The sequence below is a fragment of the Lucilia cuprina genome, chromosome 3, assembly GCF_022045245.1.
Source record: "Lucilia cuprina isolate Lc7/37 chromosome 3, ASM2204524v1, whole genome shotgun sequence".
In the NCBI taxonomy this organism is placed as follows: Eukaryota; Metazoa; Arthropoda; class Insecta; order Diptera; family Calliphoridae; genus Lucilia; species Lucilia cuprina.
The window spans coordinates 14,321,441-14,335,089 of record NC_060951.1 but is presented as its reverse complement, the minus strand read 5'-3'; the positions used below and the strand labels follow the sequence as shown (position 1 = coordinate 14,335,089).

The 13,649-nt window shown below is 28.5% G+C and overlaps 1 protein-coding gene across 1 annotated transcript in view; it reads left to right on the top strand.

Moving 5' to 3' along the window:
• LOC111680241 (serine--tRNA ligase, mitochondrial) overlaps positions 1–13,649 on the top strand; it is a 65,140-nt gene that overhangs the window by 21,472 nt on the left and 30,019 nt on the right. The gene's annotated exons all lie outside the window — the stretch shown is intronic.

Below are 13,649 nucleotides of genomic sequence, written 5' to 3'. Positions count from 1 at the left end.
GGTTTATAAAAGTGAATAATATGTAAACGCATTTTTAGATGTGATTAAGATTAAATACCAATAATACAAATTACTTTATTAACTTTACGTGTAACTAAAAAACGTGTGCTTTGTGCAAAAAGAAAAAAGGAGTACCACAAGAGTAAAGATAATAAGTGAAGACATATATATTGACATATATTTTTATTGAGAAAATACACTACATTGTCCTAAGCAGTTTTTGTGCAAGTATTGCCTTTATGTACAAAAATGTTACTGTTTTTTTCCGATCGGTCTATAATTGATAATAGCTCCCATACAAGGTCCTCTCCAAAAAAAAAAAACACTTAAACGCAAATAACTCATTACTAAACAAAGATATCCCTACAAAACTTGATACAAGTATTGCGGTCTATAATTGGTCATAGCTCCCATACAAAATCTCTTAAATGCAAATAACTCATTACTAAATCAAGATATCTATCTGTACAAAATTTGGTACAAGTACTGCTCTAGTATACAGAAATGTTACTTTTATTTGCGATCGGCAAATAATTGTTCATAGCTTTCATTCAAGGTACCCTCCCGAAAATCACTTAAACGCACAAAACTCAAAACCAAATATTGATTATATACAGAAATGACACTATAACTTTTCGGTTCATATTTGGTTATAGCTCCCATACAAGGTCCCCTCCAGAAAATCACATGCACAATATTCATTACGAAATAATAATATAGATACAGAATTTAGCAACAAATTTTTTCTTTATATAAATTAATGTTACTGTGGATTTTTTTACTATCGGACCATAATTGGTCAAAGCTCCCATACAAAGTTTTCTTACGAAAATCACTTAAACGCACTTTACTTTTTACCAAATAAAACTATTGATACAAAATTTGGCACAAATATTAGTTTTGTATACAAAAATTCTATTTTAATTTTTTTCACGATCGGTTAATAATATACTAGGTGCTTCAGAAATATCTTCCATGTGCAGAAATGTTACTTATAGAATCTATACTAGTCCTGCCCCGAAAATCACTTTAACCATATTTAACTAGTTGCGTTATCAATTTCTGTATAACAATGTTATATGTATTTTGAATTTCCTTAAATCTTTTACACACATGTATACATGCAAATTATTAAATATAGCTAAAGCGCAATAAAAATATAAAAGGAAATGGCGTTTGTAATGTTTAATAAATCTTGCAATTGTAACATATGATGTTCAAATGTTCAAATTTTAAGGATTTTCTCTTTAAGTCATGGGAAAACTTATTTCTACAAAGATTTGATCAATTAGTTAAAAAGTATTATTTTAAAAGTAGCTGGTGGAAGTTATTAAAGGTTCCGCTTAGCCGAATATAGCACTCTAACTTTTTTTGTATAAAAATCTTTTTATCCTCACACCACCTCAAAAAACTTAAAAATGAAGAAAATCTGCATATATGGAAACACTGTATACAAGTAAATTGCCAAAAATTTTCGCATTCAAAATAATACTAGCCGTACTATTGTAACAAAACATAAAAGTTCGAACTGATCAATTCGTAGATTTCGAGATGTTTTTACTGCGCAGAAAGAGAAACTGTTATTGTAGTGGTGAGAAAATGCAAAAAAAAAAAACACTTAGAAAAAAAATTCCTAATTACTCTTGTTACGATCAAGTTTTATAACAAGTAAAATGGTAAATTTTACAGATAAAACATATCCAAAAAAAGAAAAATGTTAATTTCTTCACAAAGATTAGATTTTTTAATGTCAAATGTTTAAAAAAAAGTATTAAAAATATAGTTTTTATGTATTTTTACTATTATGCATTCCTGAAAAGTTTTTGGAGTGTATGAGTTTTTTGCAAGTTACTCTCTTGTTTGAAAATGATGTTGTTGTTTTTACATATTTTGTTTGCAATTTCTGTATTTTTACGCTCTTGCAATGAGTTTTATTTACGATCGGGTTATGTACGTGTGTATTGCCGAAAATCTTCGTAATTAGAACAATATGAACGCGCAACGCTGTTTTACTGTTATTAGGTTGTTTTTGCCAAATTATATCAAACTTTACACTCTAAAAAATGCATGTAATATTACTACTATAAAGTAAGTAAACTTTTATGTAAAATTTCTAATGCGTAAATTTAAACACAATATGTTTAACAAAATTATTTACATATTACTTCATGAATAATACATACAAAATATAGTATTTTGTGTTCTTAGTAACACGTTTATAAAATATTAAACATTTTAGTAGTAAAATTACATATTTTGTATCTAAACATTTAATTCAGGATGCACTAAGTTAAGTAAGGTGAAATCGTTAAGGCAGCTGATTTTTATTTGTTTATTTAAAAAGTGCTTGGGTTGTGTCAAAACAAATTAATTTATTTTTAATCCAAAAAAAAATTATATTTGTGTTTTCAAAGCAAAAAAAATTAAATCTAAAATTATGAATTAAAATGTTCATAAAAAGTTTTCAAATAAGAAAATTCAAATAAAGAAGATTTAAAACATTGTCCTGCTGCAGATACAAGCTAAATGTAACGACGGTTTTGTGTGTAATATTATGAAATACACAAGAACTATTTCTTTCCAATGTTTTTTAAACACCAAAAATTTTAAATTACATGAAATCCAAATGTTGCTAAACATGTTTAAATATATAAAGAGGTAAAAATACATATTTTGTAACTAGTATTTTTACATAAAATGTGCTTAAAAATTTTTAATAAGTTTCAACATGTAATTTTACCCTATTTATACTAGGAGTCTCGTTACCTACACTAAATAGAGTAAATTTACAGGAAAATTTATAAGAGAGTACACAATTCTCAACAGGCGAGACAAGTAATGTTTTGTTTCTATGTTAAAAGGTACTTTACACTACAATACTTTGTATTAATACTAATAAAAATTTCAAAATGTGTTGTAGTGTAAATTGAAAAAAATATCCAGTATTTGAAATTTAAAAAAACCCTTTAAGTTGTGTGAAAGTATAATTCATTTGTTCAAACTTAAACATTCTGCACAAGCTTGTTTATTTTTTCACAATAGTGCACGTGTTTTCTGATACTATGATGTACTGTGAATTTAAAAACAAGAATACTCATGCAGATGTTTACTAAACACTAGTGTCGTTTGTTGTTAGCTGTAACTGGATATTCTTCCCTGAAAATATTCAATAAAATTAATAATTATTGGTGTCATGAGATGTTATTGGGAGCTGGAGAAATTGTGCCACCTCAGTCAGTCTTAGCCATAGGTCTATAGGATTAAAGTTAGTGGGTCTATGGGGACAATTAAATAGGAGCGCTGTATCATGAGGGCTTTGGAGACAGGCAGGGCATCGGTTAAGGGTGCCTGGAATAATTCGTTCTTGGCAGTTGAGAATACTGCTCCATCCGGCCCGTAACTGTGATAGTGTGGACGAGTTTGTCTGGGTAATTGCCGACCCGAAATCGCGGGTGGATGTTGGTTTAAAATGTTATTGCACCTCTAGCCATTAGTGGCTACTGTAACCGTTTTTATTTATTTTTATACCCTTCACCTTCGTGAGAAGGGTATATATAAGTTTGTCATTCCGTTTGCAATTTCTATAATATAATTTTCCGACCCTATAAAGTATATATATTCTGGATCCTTATAGATAGCGGAATCGATTAAACCATGTCCGTCTGTCTGTCTGTTGAAATCAGTTTTTAGAGGACCCCAGATATCGGCGAGATCCGAATCTTCAATAATTCTGTTAGACATGCTTTCGAGAAGATCGCTATTAAAAATCAGAAAAATCGCTCGGTAAATAACGGAGATATGAGCAAAAATCCGAGACAACCTCTGAAAATTTCATCAAAAAATGTCATATTTTTTTCATGCTTTGTTAAATAAGCAACAACAACACTGTATATTAGAAAAAGATGTACACGTGTGTGTAGTTGTATTAAGTTTTTCAGCTATGTATTTCGTTTTGTATGTTTGAATGCTGTTGGCGTCATTGAGTTGTGTATTTTGTTTTTGCGAATTCTGTTCGCATATTTGGACGTAGGTTGGTTTTATTGCGTTGTTTATTTTGTTTTTATTTTTCGTTATGTATGTTTAGTTGTCTGTTGGTTTATAACAAAGTACAGTTTTTTATTTCGTTTAGCGTTGTTGTTCTTTTTGTTATATAGTCGGGAAAATTTATAAACTAATATGTTTAAAATACACTATGGTAAAGGGTATATAAGATTCGGCACACCAAAATATAGCACTCTTACTTGTTTGATTTCACTTTATGATTTATGTAGGTGGCTTGCGAAGGTAAGTGGAGGCATTAAAATATTAGTACTATAATCACCTTTAAATATACCGATCGACTCAGAATCACTTTCTGAGTCGATTTGCCCATGAATAAAGTCTATTGAAAATGGTTAAAATCGTTTTGTATTAAAATAACTTGACAACACGCCCGACGATACCTATTGAACGAGTTTGACACCACAATCCACAAGTCGCTAGCTACTTTTTTTTAGTTAATTATATAATAGCATACTGAGACAGGATTTTTGTGTCCGCAGTGATAACACAGTATAAACAACTCACAATCAAACATTGAACCACAACATATCAACAACCGGAAATCACACTCACTACGGAACCAACAACATATTGCTCAACGTGGGAAATCACACTCACCACGGAACCAACAACATATCGTACACAACTTTAAGAATCGTCATCAAAATTTACTCAACTGACAATTTTAAAATATTAATCACACACACTTATCTACTAATTGAACTTCTTTAATCATAATCATTCCCAATTTTTATATTTCATAACATAAATATTTATTAATCTATAATAACTCCTGTTAGTTTAATATATTCATAGTTCTAATCTTCATTCTCTGATGAATTTACATCATCTCTCCCCTCCTCTTGAACCTCCATAAATTCGAAAAGATTGCACCAAGGTTTTATTTTATATGCAGCTTGAACAGACTCAAATTTTCGCTGATTTACTTGTGAAGTAGACGTGTCCGATATTAAATAGCGATCATTATCTAAAATTTAAAAAAAAATATGGACCTTTAAATCTCGCCAATAACTTTCTTGTTTGACCGGTAGATACATGTTCGGCCTTAATCAATACAAAATCACCCTCGGAATATTTATTTGGTGATCTATGTTTTTTATTGAATATTTCAGAAGCTTTCTTTCCTTCATTATCAATACGACTTTTCACAACCTTTCTTAATTTATCCAAAGGAATGTGTTCTTCATCATTATAAATCTTGTGCTCAATACTATTAATACCCCATTGAATAGCCAATACATGTTGTTCCCAATCTCGACCATCATTATTCTCTGTCATACTACTTAAAGCAACATTAACAGTTCGAAAATATCGTTCAATTTGCCCATTTGCTCTGGGTGTTCCTACCGCTGTAAGGATATGTTTAATTCCATTTTCCTCGCAAAAAGATTTAAAAACATTGGATGTAAAAGAGGTTCCACGATGACTAACAACTTGAGAAAGTGTAAGCGTCTATAATTCCCAATATATATTGATTTCCTTTTCTAGATTTTGGAAATGGACCCACATGATAAATGTGAACCATATAAAGGGGAATATCACATTTTTCTATAAGATATATATTGAAATTAGTTTCATCTTTAGACCTTTGATTATATAAACATTGAATGTACGAATTTATATATTTGGCTACTACTTTTCTCATTTTTGGAAATCAATACAATTTCTTCACTCTATTTACTGTTCCCTCAAAACCACCATGACTAACATCACTATGTGACGACTTTATTGCCTTCCATCTTAGGTAACATGGTACAAAGAAGCGTAAACCATCTTCATTTTTCTTAAACAATCTATTATTTTTCAAAACATATTCTTTTTCAAAATTTTTACGTACATTATCATTTTTTCCATAGTCCAGTTTTTTATTAATATATTTATGTTATTGTCCTGCCGCTGCAAAGTAGCTGGTTCGGATGCTTGCTCATGTGGATTTCTGCTTAAAGCATCCGCATGTGACATCTGGATTCCCGGCCTATGAATACATTCAAAATCAAATTCTTGTATTCTCAGCCACCATCGGGCAATTCTATGTATTATATTTTGTTTATTTGCCGTCTCTTTAAGAGAATTGCAATCAGTCATGACTTTAAAATGCTTTCCTAGCAAATAATAACGAAAACGCTCCATACTTTCTACAACGGCAAGCGTTTCAAGTTCATAACTATGGTATTTTCGTTCGAGACTGTTGGTTTGTCTCCTGTAGTAAGCTACCGGACGTTTTAAACCCATAGAACATTTCTGTATTAAAACATCGGCTAGTCCATTTTTAAAGGCAATTCTGGCATAATTTTCAATAAATTTCCTAAAGTAGCCAGTTAGACCTAAAAACTGCTTAACTTCTCACAAATTTGAAGGCTTTTAATTAACCCAGGTAATTTATAATTGCCTGAGTTTTTGCCTCACCTGGACATATTCCACTTTTGTTAATTATGTGTCCGAGATATACTTATTTATTTACGGAAAATTCACATTTCTTTTGAATGGTATTCCAATTTTCTGACATGTTATTAAAAGTGCTTCAAATATTTCTATAAGTTCGTTAAAGTCCTTTTCAAATATTATGATATCATCCATATATGCTATAATATTTTTTATCTTTACACTTCTTATCAAATAATCAACTAGTTTCATAAATACAGCAGGAGCATTAGTTAGACCAAATGGCATTCTTTTATATTGATAATGCCTACTTGGTGTTACAAAACCGGATAGATGTCTACATGTTTTGTTGATCGAATTTGGTGATTCCCATTCATCATATCGAGAACTATAAAAATTTTGTTATAACGAACTTGATTTATATTTTCTTCAATATTTGCTGTTGGGAATACTTCACGAACCGTTATTTTATTCAATTCACGATAATCAACAACCATATGAAATTCACCATCCTTAACATGCAATAAGACGGTGATTCTATTATATCATATTTCAAAAGTTCTGTTACAATATTGACCAATTCCTCACGTAAATGATATGGTACTCTATTTGGTTTATGACAGATAGTTTTATTGTTATCTTTTAGTACTATATTCATTTTAATTCCAATTGCCTTGCCTAATTGTGATAAATCCTCAGCAAAACAGTCTTTGTATTTTTCAACTAAATTTAAAACTTTTAATTTCTCTTTTTCATTTAATTCATTTCCAATTGTTATAGACAAAAAAATGTAACGAACAATTTTGAATATTACCACTCCTAAAACTAAAATTTTAGAAGTCCCTTTCCAGTCAATTTTAATTTTCATTAGTATTTGAAATTGTCAATTCTCCATTTTCCCTAAAAATGTTGACACCTCTGTGATCCAAAAAATGTTGTCCAATAAAATATCACACTCTTGGTCAGTGATGTTATCCACTAGTATCTCAATTGAAAGGGTCACACCTTGAATTTTCACTGATTTAAGAATTTTCCCGACTGCATATACCTCTTTTCCACCAAAACCAATAAGTTTGGTATTACAATCTTCCAAATTCCAACCAAACTTTTTAACCAAGTCTATTTTTATAGTAGAACATTCGCTTCCTAAATCACAAAAAAACCGTAATAAACTGACCGCCAATCGTAGCATTTTGCATTATTGTAACCCTACTGATATATGGACACTTTTTATTTTCCGCATGGATATATCACCTTATATTGTAGCCATTTTTTGCTGTAATGATAGGATTAAGATTTTTTGCAATTATTTAATAAAATTTGATTAAAAACATGTGTTAATTTTAGCACATTCTTCATTTATCGTCACCTAATGCTTTTTAAGGTTATGGGACATTTTAATTATTTATTTATTTTTACCATGATATGAGTTTCCATTGCTTAAACGTAAAATTTAATTACTCGATTGCGAATTTTCAGATGCTTATGTGAAAAAGCCGAAATATTCAAAATAATTTGAACCGAAATTTTTTTAGAATATGGCTAAATTTAATAAAAGCTTTAGAAGACGATGATTGAAAAATAGGTTTAGTTTGACAAAAATTTTGTATGTAATTTAATTTAAAACATGCGAAAGAGACTTAAGATCATTAAAGCAAACGTTGGTTCCAATGCTGATATATCCATGTTACAATAGTGTCCGTGTTACAATAGTGTTCACAAAAACTACCAAAATCAAATTCAATTTTATGTTTTATAGCTTACTTAATAATATATTTAAAATATAAAGAATGAAAATTTTATCTTGCTGGAAGAAATTGGTGTACTAAAAATATTATAATTTTGTGTTTCTGTGAATAGTTGTGGAAGTCACTGTACCTTTTTCACGAATGTGAAGGATATAAAAATTATTGTGTTGAATATGTCAAAAAATAAACAAACAATAATAAGAAGCTGGACTATGACATAGTTTTACAACAATAACATTTTCCTCTCTTTACAGACGTTTTCTGTGTATATTCAACATAAGAATTATAGAAACACAGATTGCGCATTCAGTATTTAAATAATTTTCTTTTTGCGCATGTACGTCAAATCAGCCTAGAATAAAAGCAAAACATAAACAAAGTGACATTTTAGAAAAATAAAAAATATTTCGATACAAATAAAATACATATATTTGAGTTTTAAAAATATTTAACAATTAATGACATAAATCTAAACAATTAATGACATAAATCTAAATAAGAATTATAGAAACAGAGATTGCGCATTCAGTATTTAAATAATTTTTCTTTTTGCGCATGTACGTCAAATCAGCCTAGAATAAAAGCAAAACATAAACAAAGTGACATTTTAGAAAAATAAAAAATATTTCGATACAAATAAAATACATATATTTGAGTTTTAAAAATATTTAACAATTAATGACATAAATCTTAATGTTTTATTGATCTTGCGTTTTCCCTATTTGTTGATGGTGCTTTTGCAATTTTTCACAGCGCATATTTAGTATTTTATTTTTTAAATTTTAAAAAAATTTTGTAACGTTTTTAAAAATTGTTTAATTTTTTTTTAGACGTCATTCACTTTATTTGCTGATGTGACGTAGCACATCGAACACGTTTTGATTTGAACAAAAAAAAACTGCGCCATGCGTAATCTATATTTTTATAATTCTTGTATTCAACATACTTGTGAAAAATCAATTCTCTCGTAAATATCGGAATAATAGGTTTTGTAGGAAATTTTGCCACAAACACATTTAACAATCTGAAATATTGTTATTTTCCACAAGCTAAAAATGTTTCTTTTTTAATTTTTTTGACAACTAATTTTTGTATGTTGAAATTAAAACTGAAGAAACAGTATTGAGACTGCAAAATTTATTTAAAATAATCTATATTTATTTTAAAATAATGTACGATTTTATGCAACTATATATGTTTGGAAAGTGTGGTAAAAGTGGTTGGAGCTCCAATACTTATATAAACAAGTAGGATTTCTATATTCGAATGTGCCGAATCTTATATACCCTTCACCAAGTATGTTTTAAAAACAGTTTTTATTTATTTTGTATCTCTCCACACATGTCACACATAACATACACACAAACAAATATAAACTGTAACAGAAAGAAATTAACCGTTGTACTGTACTACCACCGTCAAACTGTATTACCACCCTCAAACAAATATGAGCTGTATTACTAACATATTACTGCTTTATCTCCTTGTTGTTGTTTTTATGCATTTATTTATAATTTGTTGAGAACATTTTCAGAGGTAGTCTCAGATTTTTACCCATATCTCAGTTATTTATGGACCGATTTTGCTGATTTTCAATAGGAAACTTTTCGAAAGCATGTCTGACAGAATTATTAAAGATTTGGATCTCGAAGATATCTGGAGTCTTCAGATAATTGATTTCAACAGACAGACAGACAGACGGACATGGCTTAATCGACTCCGCTATCTATAAGGATCCAGAATATATATACTTTATAGGGTCGGAAAATTATATTATAGAAATTACAAACGGAATGACAAACTTATATTTACCCTTCTCACGAAGGTGAAGGTAATAAAAATTCTATTAATATACTCTTAAAGTTAGGTACCGAATGACAACTCCTTTAGGTACCAATTTCTTATTATTCTTTGATAATAAACTTAATTGTCGTTACCCAGCAAACACAGAGAGTTCACATAAAGTTGAGAAAGATGGCAAATTATACTTTTTTAATTTTTGAACTCGAAATCTAATGTATACGTCAAATCCATTTCTCTTTTAAAAGAACCGTTAATGTTTAATAATAAATAAAATATATTTTTCAAACGTCGATTTTTTGTTTATTGGTTTAATTCAAATATTTTAGATTTATTTTCTTTATAAGGACGAGTGTTTATGTAATTGTTCTTTTAATGAACAGTATACATTTTTAACAACATCAGAATCTAATCGTTTATACATCTTTGTTGAAAGATTTTTACCCCTAAACGGTACTTAAATATTGTTTGTCACCAAATTAAATATGCTCTTTTACACAGGCTTTAATTATTGATGTTGTCTATGACAAGCACTACATTTCAAAATTTTTATTATAGTCGTGTTTTTTTCGAAATTTATATCTATAACTACAACATATTAGAATAAAACAGTATGACTGCTTATGCCCGTAATTTCAACAAATAGGTATCTATCTGTGCATATTTAACTTTGGTGTAAAAATATTTGGTAATTTTAATCCATAGGTACTAATTTGAAATACATGTCAACTTACCCCTTTGGTAAAGTTATCTACTAGTTATTTTACACTTTAGATATCTATTTCTTGAAATTACGAACATTAAGCTGCTACGAGAGAAGCCGTCAGATTTTTATCTCATACATATTTCATACTGCCAAAAAAAAATAAAATGAAAATTGGTATGATTATCAAAAAAATCAAATAAAAAATATATTTTCTTTTACAGTATCAAATTTGAAATAAAATAAAACTTCAATTTAAAAAAAAATTGAAGAAAAAACGTAAATTTTCATTTTATTTCTGTTTTTATTTTTTCTTTGTTTAATTAAAAATAAAAAAAAAAAATAAAAAATCCACTCGCATTTAAAATTTTAAAAACAATTTTAAAAAGTCATACGATTTAAAATTTTATAACCGTATCTAGTTTATATAAATTTTCAGTTCAAATTTAAGTAGATATAAATATCATAAGTAGCGATAGATATACCTACTTTAATATTAAGTATGGATAAGAATGCTCCCAAGTTTTAAAAATATATACACCCTATGTGTGATTGTGAATTTAATAAGAAAAGTTAAACTACCGGATAAAAAATTTTAAAGCAATTTGGAAAATTTTTTCAAATTTGTTTAAATTTTTTTGGTATGGAAACATTTTTTAAGTTTGTGTCCAAACTAATCAAAATTAAAAATGCTGTCAGTACAAATTTAAGTAGGTATATTTAGATTTGTATTGAAAATTTATATAAGCTTCGAAAAAGCATTTATAATAAGAATATGAAAATAAAAAATATGAATTGTTATGAAATTTATCTGTTTATTTTTAACTAGTTTCCGCCAGACAATCCTGTTCACATATGAGCTACAATTTTAGAAAAATAAATTTTATATTCTTACGAGGCTAAATAAGACCCACCCAAAAAACACTGCCCAAATGACGTCCGACCACTTCGAAATCTAGCAGGCTCATCAGTGCTTATGAAAAGCTATAAAACTTCCCAGGAAAAACTTACATTGAAAAGTAATGATTTAAAATGCTAATAAAACTTCTTTTCGCTTTCTTCATTAGGATTTTACTTTTACGCTCGCCTACAAATAGGGAGTTATAGAATACGAACTAGGGACTTTTGTTTGTTAGTTACTGCACCACTGCTTAGCTATTTTATTGCGCATCAAATAATGGTTTTTAGCAGAGACTGAAAATAACGGGTCCACTTTGCTTTTATAAGGTTAATTGATGTGATCACCATTTATAATTGTGTTTTTGCAGTTAATCACTGGGAGTAACCTTTATGTTAGATTTTTTTGATAAGTGGTTGAGAGAAACCGAAAGGAAAAATAAAATAACTCGCTACAATTGATTTTCATTTTGTAAACATGTTTGAAAAGGTGTGCTTATGATTTCTATTTTTAAAATCAAAACAATAAATCGCAAATGTAAATGCACGATTAGGACACACGCAATCAAATGTGTAAACAAAGTGACAAAGCCGAAAATAAAGTACGTCTATATCATATTAAAAGAAAGTCGTTACTCTAGTACTTCAAAGTATCATTGGTTTATAGTCGGGAATGTATGACTATTATTTTTCCTTAGTTTTAATACAGTTTTTTAAGGTATAAACATTTAGCCTTTTCTAGTCTTTTAAACCCCATTGCGTTTGTTTTTCAAAAAAATATCTGATTTCAATTATTTATTATTTGCTGCATAATCAGCAAAGAACGTTGTATAGATTTTACGATATTTTTATTGATTAAGTATTTTGAAGAGCTTGAAGTAGACTTTGACAATCTGGGGCTTTTATGATTTGTTCATTATTTTCTTTATTTAATAGTAAAAATTCATATATAGATTGGCATTTAACGTAAAAAATTGATGCTGGTTCAATAAAAATTCTATGGATTATTAAATTACCATGCTCATCGACTATTGCAAAAGAAGTTCCTTGTGATTTTTTGGAACTATCTTCCAGTTGTTTGATAATCAATTATTTTTAATATCCTTATATAGTTATTTATTTATAAAGTTTATTTAGTGAGATCATTTAAGAAAAGATTCTTGTTAAGCAGACATATGAGAAATTTATTTTTAGTTTATTTTGGTTTTGTATTAATTGGATGTATAGATTTATATTTGTTCAGTAGATCTGTAACGTTTATTTAATAAGTCAATTGTATGTTGTAGCAAATTTTTTCTTTTTCAAATTATTTTTTTTTAGATTAAATCGCATTTCAAATTATTTTTTTAGATTAAATCGCATTTTAATGTTTCCATTTTTTATTTAATATTCCTAATACCAGCTTCAGCTAGGAGGTTTAAACCAGGCGTTATCGTAAATTGTTAATTTGGTGGTTTGACTTTTTTACATATCAACATATTCACATATGCAAAAAAAAATGTGAAAAGGCCATAATTTCTATTGATAATAAATTGATGCCAGATAAAAAAATAACAATATCAAAAATCTTTTATAAATCCAGATATTTTTGACCTAGAATCAATTACGTTTAATGAGCTTTTAAATTCCTCTTCAATGTTTGTATTCGATTTTTTTACTTATTACACAAAGGTCGTCAACATATAGGTTAGGTTAAGAAGGGTTATACAACATTAAAACGGTGCATATACACTCGGAGACCTTAAGGTCCATTGTAATTCCCTTCAAGGAATGATAATACAAATAGAGAAAACAACAGTAAAACAATGCAAGTAAAAACCAGAAGGAAGAAGATAAAAGGATAGATATAAATATAAAGTCAGTACCTCAGAGAATAAATAGATAAGAGCAGAGACTGAAAATAACTGATCCACTTTGTTTTATGAGGTTAATTACTGTGATCACCATTTAAAATTGTGTATTTGCAGTTTGTCAGAGAAACCATTATGTTAGTTTGTTTTGTGATAAGTAGTATCTGGATAATAGAGAAGTTCTTTCTCCCCCTATAAAGCCCAGGC